The 18,005-nt window shown below is 40.5% G+C and overlaps 1 protein-coding gene across 11 annotated transcripts in view; it reads left to right on the top strand.

The window, feature by feature from the left end:
* Window positions 1-18,005, top strand: part of atp2b2 (ATPase plasma membrane Ca2+ transporting 2) — an 840,804-nt gene that overhangs the window by 357,446 nt on the left and 465,353 nt on the right. The window contains exon 1 of one of the 11 annotated variants that reach the window (XM_055648252.1): window positions 17,692-17,814. The exons of the other annotated variants lie outside the window; for them this stretch is intronic. The gene's annotated coding sequence lies outside the window, so the exon portion shown is untranslated. Of the gene's footprint in view, window positions 1-17,691; window positions 17,815-18,005 lie in introns of those variants that run through there. 11 annotated transcript variants of the gene reach the window in all.

Genomic DNA, 18,005 nt, shown 5'->3' with positions numbered 1-18,005 from the left:
TTATACCAAAGAAAAACATAAAGTGCTGGAGTAACATCATCATCTCTGGAGAAAAGGGATGGGTGATGTTTTGGGTCAGGACTCTTCTTCACAGTCTGAAGAAGGATCCCGACACAAAATGTCATCCATCTTTTTTCTCCAGAGGTACTGCCTGACCCACAGAGTTATCCAGCATTTTGTATCGATCCACAGTTAGCAAGGGAGCTGGGTTTGATCCTGACCTCAAGCGGTATTTGTGCAGAGCTAGCACATTCCTCTCATGACAGAGGAGACTGCAGTTGCTGGATCCTGACATCTGACCATAAATGTCATCTGTCCATTTCACTCCACAGGTACTGTCTGATCTACTGGAGATGAGCTGCGAGATTAATTGACATCTGAAGGACAAAACAAGTAAAGGGAGTGGTTGGGAGCAAATTGATGGGCAATAGGAAAATAAGAGGCAGGTAAAGAGACTGGTAGACGGGGCAGCACAGTGGCGTAACAGTAGAATTTCTGCCTTACAGCGCCAGAGCCCGGGGTTCGATCCTGACTATGGGTGTTGTTTTACCGAGTTTGCATATTCTCCCTGTGACCAGGTGGGATTTATCCGGATGCTCCGGTTGCCTCCCACATACCAAAGATGTGCATGTTTTTAGGTTAATTGGCTTCTGTAAATTGTTCCTAGTGTGTGGGATAGAGTGAGTATACAGGTGATTGTTGGTTGGTGCAGACCCAGAGGGCTGAAAGGCACGTTCCCACACTGTCTCACTAAACTAAACTAAATGGATTGATCATGGAATAAAACTGCTGGATAGTGTCAACAGGTCATGCTGTACATGTGGAGGATGACTTTTCCATATCTCTTCGTTACTTCACATTATATTCTCGCTGATGAGCATTGGAAGAAATTGAAGAGAAAATGTATCCAACCTATACCTGGAATGGGTGGCTGGTCTTATAAGGAAATGTTGGGCAGAATCTAGGTCATGGCTTATTCCTACCTTTCATTTATATGTTTGTATGCTGGAATAAATGTCTATGACGCATTCATTAGAAGGTTAACAACTTGCTTTCAAGAGAGAGCTAGATAGGGCTCTTAAAAATAGCGGAGTCAGGGGATATGGGGAGAAGGCAGTAACAGGGTACTGATTGGGGACGATCAGCCATGATCACATTGAATGGCGGTGCTGGCTCGAAGGGCCAAATGGCCTACTCCTGCACCTATTGTCTATTGTCTATTGAAACATTAACCCTTCACTCCCTGCAAGGTGCTGCCTGACCTGAGTATTTTCTGAAAAATTTACTGTGTCTGCAGTTTGTTTTGCTTTTTGAAAATGAGATGCCTGGATAGAAAAGATGGTATCAAGAAAGAATACATTAGCACTGCAAGACCATATTCGACACTCGCTGTTGAAGAAAATGGGAACAGAAGATATGTTCTGAAATTGCTGAATTGCATGCACAGTCCAAAAGGTTATGAAGTCCTAAATTGAAATAGGAGCCTATATTGAGCTTCTTTGGAACAGGGAAGGAAATGGGTCACATTGGAATTAGAGTGGTGAATTTTAGCGATAGGTGCCCAGAACATTTTATAGTCAACACCGTCTCTCTGACTCCATTAACTCTGCAGATCAAAGGTGTCACGAGAGTAATCCTTGTCGGTCCAAGCCATGTGTGCCAAGCTGTGAGATTTGTGATGAATATTTTGGTTAAATCCTGCACTTTTTCTCTCCCTCGCCTGTTTTTCTGATATGGTGATCACTGTATTATGAGCTATTAACTGTTCTTTCCATCTTTGCATCCAATTTCAATTCTCCCTTCACTGTCATATAATCCAATCTGAACTCTTCCCACCCCTTCCTCCATTTCTTAGACCACCATGTATGGAAACTGCTCTTGAGATTGCCTGTTCCATTTCTCACACTTTTTTTCTCACCTATTTCCAACTCTTCCAGAATTGATTCCCCTCACCTAACCAGTTTGTCACCATATACAACTGATCATTGTTTCTCCATCCACTCCCCTCTCCTCACACAACAATCAGTTACCTATCCATGTCCTCCAGAGATGTTGCCTGACCTGCTGATGCTAATCCAGCACTCTGTGCTTGTTTTTGATCATTGTATCTTCAGTATCATGCCACCATCAAAACCATCTTCTGTCCCCTCAGCTTTCTGCATTTTAAAGAAATGAGTGCACTTTATTGATAATCTAACAAACTTCCTATGAAAACACAAGTTATGCTACAATGTATATCTTTCCACTATTTCTCAGTGAAACAGCAATTTACTTGTATGTCTCTCATTATAATGAGCTCAAAATGTGGTTACCTCAATATTAAGCAGCAAAATACAGATTAGATGCTGAATTTGCAGAACAGCTCCATTAATTCCCCCTGAGAAAGCTCAGACTTCAAATGGCCTTTCGCTAATTCTTCACCTTGCCTCTCTGTCATCTGAAGAACTTCACCTTAAGCTTGAATGATTTTGATGGTCTGTCATTCAGAATGAACATTACATTCAAACAATTTGAGATTAAAACCACTGCTCTCACGTTTTATTGTTTTGGGCTGCATTGTTAGGTCGTGATTCTGCTATGCCCATTCAAACCATCTCTTTACCATTTTTCCCCACTTTTACCATTTGGATTTGCAGCATTTGCAGTTTAATCTTTCCTCACTTCCAAACAGACTGCCCCATTTCCCTCCCTCGTCTCCTCACACCTACCTTTCTGCCATTAACATTTTTCAGTTCCGATAAAAGATTATCAATCAAAATATTAGCTCTTATTCTCTAGCCACAGATATTCCTTGAACCGCTCAGTATTTCACACTGTTTTTCTTTTTCTTTTTCAAGATTCTATCAACCAGTGTATTTTGCTTACACATTCAAAGTTGTTTGGAAGAGTTCTGCATGTGCATTTCCCCCGTGTTGTACAAAAGTATGCCATCTGGAGTGGCAACAACAACTTCATAAATGGAATAAGAGTCTAAATGGTTTTGTCTCAGAATGAAAAGAGAAAATATTCTTTAGGTCAAGCAAAGATAAAGGTGGAAAATGATTGACATGGCATAAACGTGTATTTATCAATGTCGTGCATTTTGCCCTTTTAAGTATGTTTACAGGCATAATGGAGGCTGCTTGCGTAGGCTTGGTACATTCTAATTATGTTCTAAAACATAGATGAGTGGCGTGGAACCTTCACTGGGAGGAGGGTATACATGCAGGGATTATGTGTTTAGGTGGGTTGCTTCTATCATAACTGTAGATATAGAAACATTTACATTATGTGCACAGCAATGTATGTGTTTAAAAATATGCAATATAGATAGGGTGAGGATGGAAACCATATCCAAAGGTCCCCTAGCTTATGTAGAAACAAGAAACTGCAGATGCTGGTTTACACAAAAGGATACAAATTGCTGGAGGAATTCAGCAGCAGCATCTCCGGAGGACATGGATAAGTGAGGTTTTGGTTTGGGACCCATTTTTATGCATGGAATACTTGAAAACAGGAACTTTTATACAATAATCAGTCACAGGACTTGAGATATCCCATCCTCATAACATCATTATCTTTCAAAGTAAGGATGGTGAGTGACTTGGAGGGGAAACGCAGTTGTTGATGTTGCTATGTGTCTGCTGTCCTTGGTGGTGTCGTTTCAAGTGCGGTCAGAGATGTTGGGGTGAGTATTTGCTGTGAATGTTGTAGTCACAGTGCACCAGAGGTGGAGAGAATGAGTCTTTAGGGTGGTGCATGGTATGTCTTTCAAGTGGGCCACTTTGTCCTGGATGGTGATGTGCAGCTTAGAGCTGCAGTCATTCAAACAAGTGGAGAGTATTCCACCATGTACATGGTAGGAAGGCATTAGGACATCAAGTGAGTTGCTCAGCAGGGGATTCCAGCCTCTGATCGGCTCATGTGTCTGGTTGTTATGTGGCTGAGAAGTAAAGGACTGTAAAAGCTGAGAATCTGAAAAGAAAGCAGAAAATGCCAGTGATACTCAGCAGATTAGGCACATCTGTGGAGAAAGATAGAGAGTTAATCTGTCAGATCTTCAAACAGATAGCACCTTTAATAATAATAATAATAATAATAATAATAATAACTTTATTTGTTAAGCACCTTAAAAAACAACCAAAGCTGACCAAAGTGCTGTACAGAAAAAAAAATAAGCAAGACATCATAAAACAGGCAGAATAACAGAACATACAGCTAACACGAGGCGCATAAATTACATACGAAATTCAACAATAAATAAAAACAACAACAATTCAACTGGTCTACAAAGGCCACGGAGAATAGATGTGTCTTCAGGAGTGATTTAAAAACAGCCAGAGAAGAGGCCTGTTTAACGTGTAGAGGCAATTCATTCTATAATCTCGGAGCTGACACAGCAAAGGCACGGTCCCCTCTGAGCTTCCGCTTAGTTTTAGGCCCACTCGGGAGCAGCTGATCATCTGACCTGAGAGAGCGGGTGGGTGTATAAGGGTGAAGAAGCTCAGATAGGTAGGACGGCACCTTTGGCAACATGCTGTTTTTATTCCTTATCCAGTTAAGTTTCTGGTTTGGTAGTGACTCCCCAAAATGTTGATGGTGCTGGGTGTGGGAGGATTCACAGTGATGGTCATGCCATTGAATATCATGGGTAGATGGTTACATTATCTCTTGTCAGAAATGCCCGTTGTCTGGAAATGCTGTAGTTTGGATGTTACTTGCCACAGCAACCTGAATGTTGATTCTGACGGAAATGTACTCTACCCAAGTCTGATTAAAGTCTTTCCGCTGACTGGTTAGCATGCAACAAAAACTTTTCACTCTACCTTGGTACATGTGACAATATACTGAACTCACTAAAACTAACCAACTAAAGGGCAAAGGCAGTAGATTAAAATTGACCTTTTGAAGAGGTGCACACCTCTGCATCATAATGTTTTGGGAGTATGATTCATAAATTCATATCATGCTCATATAATTAAATGGTTATTCTGGATCGCTTGTCCTACCTTTTACATTATCATCCTTGGTCATACTTCTGATATTCAAACCTAAATATTAGCAGCAAATAATATACAGCACCAAAGTACGACGTCGATGGGTAATTGATAAGTGATTTTTCAAACTAACTTAACAAGCTGAGCATGTGGAAAAAAAATTCTGATTGCAGTGAAAATTTTAAGTGCGTAAAATGTCTTTGTGTTATGATTTGAGAATGGGTATAAACCCTTCTGGACTATTCAAAATGCTGTGTGTTTCGTACAGATCCTCAAATATGCAAGGTTTTTGGATGAACAGCTGTATCCTCTACATCATGGTGAGTTTATTGTAATTCAGCAGGGCACAACGTGATGGGATTCTGCAGCCGCTTTGTGTCACCAGGTGACAGCAAGATGACTCAGTGCATTAAGATGAGGTGAAAGCAGTACTGTGAATGGCAATCAAAGTGCAGGCAGAATGGACTGACACTGGACAAGGCCATGGATAGGGATAATTTAAGGCAGAGAGTATGTTGGATTTAATGAAGACCCTGTGGCAGCTTAGGAACCCATACTTTATGATTTGTGATCATTGCTCCCTTGCTTGACTCAGAGCATTGTTTAGTTTTTCTTTCACTAACAATTTTTCAGGCAGAGTCATAGCATCCTTTTCCTATACATTTATAAAATTCAGTTGATGAACACTGCAATTAAATGTATAAGCGGTGATTGAAATGGAATTTCTATTGCAATGTACTATGGAGATGTATAGCTATAACTCAGCCATGAGCAGGGATTTTCAATTCTAGTTTATGACTGGAGTGAAAGCAATGGGAGTACAGAGTCTGTCCAAAGTCAACATCTGGACTTCAGAGCCAACATCAGCATCAGGATTCACTTGATGGAGCAGACAGGTGCAGAAATTGAATCGATTGCTGATTCAATTGGACCATTTTTGGGTGATTTGACATAACATTACTTATAGTTCATAATCGCAGTTATATGAGGTACACCAGAGTTGGTCGCTCATTTGCACAAATGAACAATCTTTTGTTGAAGAAGGAACTGCAGATGCTGGAAAATCGAAGGTACACAAAAATGCTGCAGAAACTCGTCGGGTGCAGCAGCATCTATGAAGCTAAGGAAATGGGCAAAGTTTCGGGCCAAAACCCTTCCTTAGACTGATGGGGGGTAGGGGGGGGGGGGGAAGAAGAAAGGAAAAGGAGGAGGAGGAGCCCGAGGGCTAAATCTTTTGCTTGCTTTGGTTTGAAGTTTAATTTGCTTTTGTACAGGGTTGTCTGAAAGTTGATTTAGGTTCTTGACCAAGTTCTTGAGAAGGTTGTTGGCTGCAACCTTCCCTCCATTGACGAATTGTACACTGCAAGGGCCATGAAGCGAGCGGGTAAAACCATCTCTCACCCCTCTCACTCTGCCACAAACTCTTTGAATCACTTCCCCCTGGAAGGCAACTCCGGACTGTCAAAGCTGCCACAACCAGACATAAAAACAGCCTTTTTTCCACGAGTAGTAGCTCTACTCAATAACCAAAAATCTGTAGCCTCCTTTTACTCTGGTATTTTACTTAATTCACATGTTTAATCAATAATGTTTTATTATCAATGTTTAATGTTTTATGTGTCATTTTTAACTGTCACTGTATGTCGTTGTCACTTGAGAGCGGAGCACCAAGGCAAATTCCTTGTATGTGAATACTTGGCCAATAAACTTATTCATTCATTCTAATGGCACCCCAATGACAAAACACTGTGGTCCACATCTGGCACTACCATGTACTTTAAAAAAATATGTATATATTTGTGCCAATATATTGTTTTTTGCACATTTATTATTTTACAAATGATGCCTATAATGTGCAATTTGTGCATAATTTGCTGTTGTATGTTTGTTGGAGTCTATGTTGCTGTGATGCTGTTGTAAGTAAGGGTTTTTCACTGTTTTCACATCATACTTACACTACTGACAATAAACACCACTTGACTTGATGTATTTTAAGTTTGTAAATTTGGAACTGGAAAGGAATTGAACATCTTTTGAAAAAATAATTTATTAAAAAATTAACTTGTTTACTTTCTGTTGAGATCTAAAATGTCAGTTTATGGTTTTTATTAGGCTAATATAAGATAAGAACGATATTGTGGCTTTCCCATTCAGTAATGGTACTTGGAACCAGAACTGCTAGCTTGTCATAAAAGTCACACTGGGCTTCATCTTGATATGCTGGTGACTCAGCATACAATTGTTGCCTGACAATCACCTCTACAATACTTCCCTAGTTTGAATTCAGGGTGCCACTGAAGCCTCCTGAAGCCCACTGGCATGGTCTTAGTGGTGATAAGACTGGCAGTATAATGAATAAATCCTGTTCCCCCCCTCCCACACAAAAAACCCTCTGACAATCAGTGTAGCCAGACTGTGTTGTTCACTGTAAATGATGTATGAGATTTTTAAATATTATTTGGCGAAAATCAAAGACATTTACTAAGTAGTAAACAAGGAGTAGAAAAACCAATATTTTATGACCTGAAACATCACAAATCACAATATAATTCTTGAAAGATATTAAAATAATCCAAAATAGTTGATGAAAAATGGTTATTTACCCGTTCCTTTTGCCTCCACATTCCAGGCTCTATAAACACATTAAGATCAATGGAATCTAGGATTGTACTGTTGTTCTGACCGTATAGTAATGGAGCAGCTTTATCCTTCCCATCGGGACTCCTGTAATGGTTCGAACGGACAGAATTGGCCTTTCAAACCTGTTAGTATGTCTGAGATTTATATTTGACAGGACGCGTACAGACATCAAGATCAAGCCCAGTGTGTTTTCAAGGCAAGATAACATGGTTTTGGTTCCATGCATCTATTTTTTTTAACTTGTTAATCTAAATAAAGCTGGTTAATACATTAGAAAAAAAAATTCTCCCGGTTGATAAACACTTGAATTCTCCTTCCCATTCCCACATAGATACTCCTCCATTGTCAGAGTGGGGCTAAACGCAAATTGGAGAAACAGCATCTCATATTTCGCTTGGGCAGCTTACAGCCCAGTGGTATGAATCTTGATTTCTCTCACTTCAGGTAGCCCCGTCTATTCCTCCTCCACCCAAGTCAATAGACAATAGACAATAGGTGCAGGAGTAGGCCATTCGGCCCTTCGATGTGATCACAGCTGATCATCCCCAATCAGTGCCCCGTCCCTGCCTTCTCCCCATATCCCCTGACTCAGCTATTTTTAAGACCCCTGTCTAGCTCTCTCTTGAAAGCATCCAGAGAACCTGCCTCCACCGCCCTCTGAGGCAGAAGTTGCACTAACTTCTCGTTTTCACTCAACAAACAGCAATCAATGGCCTGTTTCCTTTATCATCGTTACCTTTTCACATATCTTTTGTTCATTATTCTTTATCTCTCTACATCATCGTCTATATCTCTCATTTCCCTTATCCCTAACCAGTCTGAAGAAGGGTCTCGAACCGAAACATCACCAATTCACTTCTCTCCAGAGTTTTACTTCCTAAATATCTCCACATTTCTACCTGAAGAAGCCTTCCAACACTTTGTGTCTTATTTGATAAATCAACATTTGCAGTTTCTTGTATCCTCATTCTTACCTTCTTGATCTTCCTCTGGGATGTTTCGTATCAGCTAATTTAAACAAGCTTTTGAATGTATGAATAACTACTTGTGGCTTATTTTTGAATTCTCTTGCGTTGCGATGTTTGATTCTATAAACATTCAAAGGAAATATTGGAATACATTGCTGTTATTACAACTGTATCTAAAAGGCATCAATCTGAAATATTAAGGCAGCAATGATCATCAACTCCTTAATAGCCACTGTTTTTTTTCCATGATTGCCAAAATGAAGACTGATTGTTGCATGAATTTACCATATTGAGAAAGTGGGTTGGTTGCTTGCACACAAGCAAACATTTGCTCTTTTCCATCCCATGAGTGGCGCTCTTTGCTGCATCTTTTTTGTCATCGTACTCTAATACATTAGAGAAATATGTAGAGTTGGCTGAATGTAACATCAAATCTTGCACCATAAAGGTATGACACCAGCAGTAACAAATCTGACCTATATAATGTAGCAATTGAATGTATTAAGCATGCATCAATTAACAGCAAGTAGGATCCTTACCCATGCTATGAAAGGAGAATATGCAGCTCCTCACTTCATTCTGAAGGACGGTTTGGACCTGAAACACTATCTGGCTATGTCCTTGCATAAATGTTGAGTACCTCCAGCAGTTTGATTTTAGTTCAGAATTTGAGCATCTCCTTTACTTTTTCCAGACCTCATGCAAGTTATTGAAGTGGAAAAGAAAGATTGGAGGGTATGGCTGGAGCAGGTTTAGTGGGATATGGGCCAAACATGGGTAAATGGGACTAGCCTAGATGGGGCATTAGGTTGGTATGGGCAAGTTGGGTCAAAAGGCTGTTTCTGTGCGGCATGACTCTGTAACCAAGTCAAAATTGATTGGATTTTGCAGAAGGAATTACTGTTTTGACTTCATTATGGATGTAGATGATTTGTTGACTAACACCCAAGGAGGTTAGGATATTTATGAGAATGAAAAGAGGATACAAGAACATATGAAACTACCAGAAGAGTGTGGGGGGAAAAATATGTGAAGGGGGAAGAAGGGGCGGAAGATTCTTGTAGGGAGCCCATCTCTGGCAAGGAAGACATTAGCAGACAGTGCTTTCACTGACTGTAGTCCAAATCACCATCCCACTATGATTCCCAGATCACCACGACAGTCATCACAGTATCTGCTTAGTTACAATCTCAACATTGAAGTTAACCACAAACCACATTCAGCACTTTATTTCCATCCCATCAGCGGATCTCTTTGCTGCACCTTTTTTGTCGTGATGTTCCACTACATTACTCCTTACGTGTTTGCAGAATGGCTTTTGAAACATGTGTGTCACGTGCACGATGGAATGTGTGACAGAGCATAAGGATTGAGATGTCGTCATCTTCTGAGTCTCAGCCCTAGTGCTGGCAATGTTCTTTGTAACGTTTGACAGAATTATGACCAATCATTGTATGAATTACAACATTTAGTATCTGTATATAGTTGTGTAAATGGGTCATGTACAGTAGGTACTTCACATATAAATGATGAAAGCGCCATGTATATGGAGCTTCTTGTTGACAGAGTTATGGAAAACAGTTCTCTTTGATGCCTCTATATTCTGCAACCATTATGGTACAGAAAGCATAGCAGCATTCCAGCAGTATCCAAGGACCAATTTCAGATTAGTTACAATTGGCAAAGAGGCTTCGGTTGTTTAAAATAAAAAAATAAAAAGAATCAGCAAATCAAAATCAGCCTTGTGCCTTTCACAGTGGTATTCTTTTACTCTGAAGAACAAAGTGTGACAGAAAATCCACCCTGAATGTTGAATTGCCCAACGGCAGGCTGAAGAACTATATTCCGAGTTGAACCCGCTTGTCAAATCAAATGGAGCCAAGGAGAGCTTGCAGGCTTGCTGCAGTGTCCGCTTTACTAGACAGCAGCACTTGTTCTTGAAGCTCACTGACGGATATTTCAAGCAAAATTAAAACAAGGTAGATAGTGTAAATCTGCTGTAGTAGACCAAATTGTGAGTCAAAGTGCAAATGCACAGGGGAATTGAGTACTATGAATTTTATTTGGTCGGTACAGAAAGAAAATGGTGGGTCAAGGACAAGGAGTCTTCACAGCAAGCCGGTGGGTATGTAAAAATGTGTGCGAATCATGCACTTCCATCATCACATGCAGAGGATGCGCTGGGGATTTTCCATGGGGAATAGCATTCTTGAACTGAAAGATGATGTTGAAAGTGTGCAAATATTGAATGCAGCAGGGAAGGGGAATCACAGAGCAGTCTTCCTCATGGAAATAAGTTTCAAAGTGTGCATCAAGATGGTGCAGTAAATGATGCAGGTATATCTCTCGGCTGGAGGAACACTGCAATCTACCATCAACTGAGTAGTGTTACACCGTAAGTTCAGCATCCAGTCACAAACTGCAAGAAACCACAGGTGATTACATTGTAGTATGCTATAGCACTCCATATAACCATATAACCATATAACAATTTGGAGCCAGGAGCCTCCACTCCTGGCTGCATCACTCCTACTCTTCCCTCCAGTCCTGCTGCAGATCATCTCACTTCCACCCCCCCATCCCGACCCCAACACACCTGGCTGAAGCCCTACCTTGTTACAGGAGGCTTCAGTAGGCCACAAAACTTGATGAAGAGGAATTTTGGTGATAAATGTATGATCTCACTCCTCTCATATTGGAACAGTTCATGCCAGGACTTCACGATCCCTCTATGTAGGCAGAGTGGGATTGAGAAGCATCCTGCTCAAGTTTGTCTGACTGCAGAAATTTCCATCCATTTCATGATGGTATCCAACCCAGACCCCTAATCAACAGTAGGGCCAATTTCAGTGCAGAGTGGTGTGAAGCACACGCATTTCTCTGTCTTTATTACCAAATTGTTGTACCTCGTTCCAACACTTTTCCCACTGGAATAATGGAAAATGGAATGGATCAAATGGAAAAAATTGATCACCACTCTAGGATCAAGGTTACTCCAACCTATGTAATCAAGCTTTAGTATGCAGATCATGCTAGCATATGTGCACGTTTAAAGAGTCTTTGTTGACTTCTTCACTGAAGCAGAGGAGAGAAGATGCCGTACAATTAACTAAAGTCCTCCATCAAGTCCTCCGGCAAAACTGAAGTCCTCCATCAAACTGACCTGCTGTGCAATACTGTCCTTGGACAATAAAGGATGCTCAATGACACCCTTAAAACATGCCCAGCTATCCCGTATCCCTCTCTATCAGGGATGATTGTGATGACCAAATTCACCATTTCCTTCAATGTACGAGCATAACCATTTGCTATGTTTAGTCATCTTAGACCCAGCGCAAAAATCATGGTCAATATGCACCAGTTACTCTTGCACTCTGATATGTCTCTGAGACATGGACTAGCTGCAGCAGTGACCTGAAAGTGGTAGAGATATCATCATGTCTGTCTCTGCAAAAGGCATTCAAATTTAGTGGGAGAATATGAACCAATGTCAGTGACCTGAGATGGAATTGTTGTTTGTGGTTCGAGTGACAAAATAATCTAATCGAAGCAGTAAGGCAAAGAAAATCTTACTTGATTTAATGTGTGGGATTGAAACGGAGATGGTGGGCAAGAAAACCAGAGTGTTCCATCGTGTGTCAGCCACGGATCCATTATTCCCAAAGCCTTCCTTCAGTAACAAGGACAACATCATGTGACTGCAACCAGTTGATTTAGATGTACCAGGAGTCGTAAACAGTTTTTGAAGAGCCCGGATGCTACCCAATTCAGAAGAAAGGACACAAAAAAAAGTTTGTAAAATTAAATATAAGACAACTGATGGTACAGAGAGAACAAGTTTCTCTTTGGAAATCACAGAAAGCGTATCTCCATCATATTGTAACAGCTGCAATGATACTGAAATTACAATATATAGAATCTCTGCTACAAGGCACTGCAGTGTAAGAAAAAGGGGCTCTGATCAAGGTTAATATCTATCCCTTAATCAATATCACTTAAAATAACAAATTATCTGGTTGTTATCACATACATTTTGACCGTACATTTCTACATTACAGCAGTTGCAATTGTGAATTCACCATCAAAAAGTATTTCACCGGCTGTAAAGTGCTTTGTGATGTCTTGAGTTTGTATGTCTTGTGCCTGGCATTTTTTAATTCCACATTATTAACCCACAGGTGCCAGCCTGTGCTTTGAATTTGCATCTATGGATTGTTTTTCTTGTATAGAAGTTATCTCTTTGCTTACACTGCCTTTGCCTACATTGTGCCAAAGCCATTATGATATTGCACCATGAGGTGCATTGGTATTCCAAAGAGCAAGTGATACAGACTGAGATTATATCAGTCTGTTTTTTGTTAGCAATTTAAAGCAATGCATTCTTCAGTTACTAGCATACATCTCAATGATGGTAAGGCCATAAAAGACTGAAGCATTCTTAAAAATATTCCTCCAGAAGTCATCAAAATGCATGGCAGCTCCATGATTGGGCGAGTCTGACCTCTACCGCCAAGAAGGGCAAGGGCAATGGACAAATGGACCATCTCCACGTGTTGGTTTCCTCCAAGTTGCGCAGTGTCCTGACTTGAAAACCTTTTGTCATCGTGCATTACTGGTTCCACATCTTATTTAACAACATTATGCATCAAGCATCTGTTTCCACCTGAGATCAGCACTGTCGCAGAAATCAGGCTTCAATCAATTTGATTCAAAAACAGTCTGGAGCTCTGGAGACTATAAATACGGTGGGCAAGGCGATGTCTTGCCATCTTGATTATAGAACTAAAGACTTGCATTCCAGAACTTGCTGCACCGCTACTCAGCACTGGCATCTATAAGACAAAATGAAAAATTGCCCAGATATGTCGGAATAAATGACTACTCAAGATATCTGATGTGAGACTTCAGCAGAGTCCCAGGTATCATTGATAATACTCTCAAATGACACGTACAAGAACCTGCAACTAATGCCCCAATAATAATGTCCTTGTGAATACCATAGCAAACCATGTTGCCCCCTATTGGCCCTTGGCCACTCATGGACCTGCGGTTCATTCCCTTTCTCTATAGATGCTCAACCTGAAATGCTGAGTATTTCTGGAATATTCTGTGTTATTCCAATTTCCAACGTCTGTAGTATTCTGTTTTTGGATGCGTTAACCTATATGCTGAGGAGTGTTCCAAACTTCTGTATTTAAAGTTGTAGTGAACAAACATCTAGAAGTATTTCCTAATGCCAAGTTATAGTCTCTGCCACCAGTTCTAGATTCTCCAACCGGCATTAATTACTTATGCCTAATTGCTCTATCATTTTTCTATGACATCTGGAAATTTGATTTGATTAACCAGTTGTTATCTGGATTTTGGGAATAAAAACCCAGTGTGTAATTTAACCATGAGCATCCAAGTATCATTCAAATAAATCTACACTTTAAAGGTGTATTATCCATCTTTTCTCACAGTCGTAGAGGTATACAGTGTAGAAGCAGGCCCTTTGGCCCAACTTGCCCACACCAACCAACCAACATGCCCCATTTACACTGGTCCCATCTGCCTGCATTTGGCCCATATCCCTCTAAACCTATCCTAATCATGTACGGGTCTAAATGTTTCTTAAACGTTGTGATAGTACCTGCCTCAACTACCTCCTCCGATGCCTTGTTCTATACACCTCCCACCCTTTGTGTATAAAAATGTTACTCCTAAGGCTCCTAATAAATCTTCCCCTCCCTTCACCTTAAACCTATGTCCTCTGGTTCACAATTCCCATACTCTGGGCAAGAGACTCTGTGTATTTACCCAATCTATTCCTCTCATGATTTTGAATACATCTATACTCATCCTCTTGCGATCCTAGCCTACTCAACCTATCCCAAAAGCTCAGATGCTCAAGTCCAGGCAACATCCTCGTAAATCTTCTCTGCATCCTTTCCAACTTGCCAACATTTCCATTATCATGGTTCCCAAAACTGAACACAGTACTTCAGCACTTCAGCTCAGCACTTCAACTCCCCCTCCCATTCCGAATCCGACCTTTCTGTCCTGGGCCTCCTCCATTGCCAGAGTGAGGCCCAGCGCAAACTGGAGGAACAGCACCTCATATTTCGCTTGGGCAGTTTACACCCCAGCGGCATGACCATTGATTTCTCTAATTTCAGATAGTCCTTGCTTTCCCCCTCCCCCCCCCCCAATTCCCAGCTCTCCCACAAACCTACTGTCTCCGCCTCTTCCTTTCTTTTTCCCGCCTCCCACCCCCCGGCCATCAGCCCGAAGAAGGGTCTTGACTCGAATTGTTGCCTATTCCTTCTCTCCATTGATGCTGCCTCATCCGCTGAATTCCTCCAGCATTTTTGTCCACCTTCGATTTTTCCAGCATCTGCAGATCTTTCTTAAACAGTACTCTAAATGTGGCCTCACCAATGTCTTTTATATGTGCAACGTGACCTCCCAACTTCTATACTCAATACTAATTCCCATGTCAGAACGGCTTGCAATTCTTCATGTGTGATTTAACTAAGGCTTTGTGCAGTGTCTCTCCTTCTATTCCAAACACACAGGCTAGCATCTCATAATCCTCGATTATTTTCTGCACTTTGTTCATGATCTATCATCATTAGATGTTGGGCTCCCAATCACTTTGTATTTCCATTGTTTCTAACTTTTCATCATTTGGAAAATATTCCATGGTTTATTTGTGATCTGAAGCAGACGATAATATATTTTCCATGGTGAAAATCTGTTTTTCCATTTGCTTATTGTATCAAAGTTACTTTATTTTCTAATGCTTCCATCTGCATGCTTTCTTTGCCATCTCTCTCTGTGTTATCAGGAAAATTGGATTTGTGGGCTTCTAAACCATCATCAAAGTAATTTATGAATATGGTTAGCATTTGCATGCCAAAATAAATCCATTCCAGACACTACTAGCAATGTCCTGCCAATTTGAGTCCATTATACGCTATTCCCAGTCTCCTGGCATTCAGCCTGCGTCCTAATCAAGTAAACCATTTGTTTTCAGATCCTAGATCTTCAACCAGCAAACGGATCTCAAATTTCTTCTAAAAGTCAATGTAAATAACAATCGTGGACATTTCCTAGTCCGTTACTTTCCCAACCTCTCCAAAAATCTAATCAACTTTGTCACGTATGAGCCATCCAATTCAAAGCAATGCAGGTTCTCTCTGAATAAGTTCTAGATGTTCATCTTAACCAGAGCTAGATCTTAACCATAGCTTTCAGTCATTTTCCGACAATAAATGATGGTCGCATTGGTCTATGTTTGCTTGGATAAATAGCAAAGCAACATAAACAATAATTCAATTTAATGCAATAGTTGTCACATCCAAAAAACTTTGAAGGATTATAGTTCCCACTCTTGCATTACTTTAATTCACTTCTCTTAATACTTGAGATAGAAACAGTCTGGTTCTGAGCATTTGTTTTATTTAATAGCCGTATTTTTCTCTTTATTGTTGGTGATTGCAACGTTCTATGAAAATTGGCTGAATTTCCCAAATTGTTCTGCTACCAATCTGCATGATGCACCATACTACCCACCAACAACAAATGCTCGCAACTGGTCTCTGGGAAATGTGGATAACTTTCCATATCTCAGGATTCGTCTCTTGGCAAAGGTCACCACCACCTTCTAAGCGTTTTTTGATTGAAGGTCAAGACCTTCGGAATTGGCATAAAACTTATGATCTATTAGGCAGCAATAAAGCCCGCCCTCCTGAATGCTACTGAGACTTGTGCTATATAACATAGGCTAAGCTCCCGAAAAATTCCAAAATGCTGTCTTGGTAAAATATTCCAATTCACTGCAAGGTTAAGTGAAGCAAAGTCATTGCTCGTTCCCAGGCCAACATTCCCAGCCCTGAAACCTTAGTAACCCACAGTTGGGTACCTTGGACATGTTGTGCCATTTGCATGCTGACACTAGCCTCCTGAAACAACACTCTGTCATTCAAGGTGGTTACCAGGTGGTCAGATAAAATCAATGAAACAACGTGTACAAGCTTCCTTGAGGAAGTGCAACTCCTGGGAACTTCTGATTCCAAGTGGAGAACTCAAATTGAGAATTGAGACCTCAAGGTCCTGTAACAGGAGCCTACAGAGCTTCTGCATCAGAGGCCGCAGGAGGCACTACCACGCAAACTAATAGCCCACCTGCACCTACAGGCCCATCTATTGAAACGTCCGCAGTTCTATGTTTTTTTCATTTGTCATCTACGAAAGTACCAAACCAAAACAGAATTAATTCATCTCAACCCTTTGGGTCTGCCAAAGAGGAAGATAGTACAAATAGATATGTTAGTCTTTGCAAGACATTGAAAAGACTCCCAGAAGGGTGGAAACCTGGCATTAATGGCAGTTTTCCTGATGTTCATGGGTTCTCCTGTGACTTTCTGCTGGGAGACATCTGAAAGCCCTGTGGAAAACTGGAGCCTATTTATTTACCTAATTAGATTGTAATTTAGTGCCTTTAATGTGCAAATTCTTGTGGCAGTGTCATTATTGTAGTGCAGGCAGTTAAAGCATTGTGATTAAATGGCATTAAGCCTGGATTAACATTGTATTATTTTATATCTGCTTTTATCTGAATTTTGCAATTAAAAAAATGCTCGATTTGAAATTAACAAAGTAGCTAACTGGATCATGGTTTAAGTGAGAAAAAAAATAGACACAGGGCTTGGAAATAGTTATTTTAATGCACAATTTACCATAAATTCGACAGATGCTCAATTTAGGAAGAAAGTAGGTGAGTGCAGAGGTGTGTAATTTGTGCGGTGTTGCTGATGAAGGTTGACGGTCTGTCCTTGAAGGTTTCTCCCTATTCTGATTAAGTGGCATGTTCCTGGTAGTGTGCCATCTTCCATATTTGTCATTGCCCTACAGGGATAAACTGAAATTTGCTAAATGATGCTGTGCTGTTTAAAATGAAAACCTTTCCAGTGCATCCTTGCCTGGTGCAGCATCCTATGTCTCCTGATTTAGTCTTGTTCAGAAGGCTGCAGCATTAAGAGCTTAAGTGGTTTCTTCACTCGTGGTTTATTAATAACATATTATCCGAGAAATTCAGGTCCCCCTGCTCCTCTGTTGAGATGGTGCAGTCTGCAGTAGGACTCCTGTAATGTAGTCCTACTTATCAACCCCATACAGATGCTGAACTGTGATTAGTCTGCTGTATAATTGAAATCATTTTGGATTTGTGATTATAACATAACCAAGTAAGTAAGCAGAGCGGATGAATAAAAATCTGAGGCTTTTTAGCTGGCATATAATGTTTGACTTGTTAGGATTTTTGCTTTTCTCAGAGGCTGTGGAGAAAATGGTGTGGACACTATTGGTGGGAGAGAGTGATGCATTATGTTTCTGACTGTATGTGTTGCTAGAAGGTAATTTAATTACAGAAATATTA

Source organism: Leucoraja erinacea, chromosome 16 (genome assembly GCF_028641065.1).
Source record: "Leucoraja erinacea ecotype New England chromosome 16, Leri_hhj_1, whole genome shotgun sequence".
NCBI lineage: Eukaryota > Metazoa > Chordata > Chondrichthyes > Rajiformes > Rajidae > Leucoraja > Leucoraja erinaceus.
Note: the sequence above shows the minus strand (reverse complement) of the source record. Positions and strands in the feature narration are given on the sequence as shown.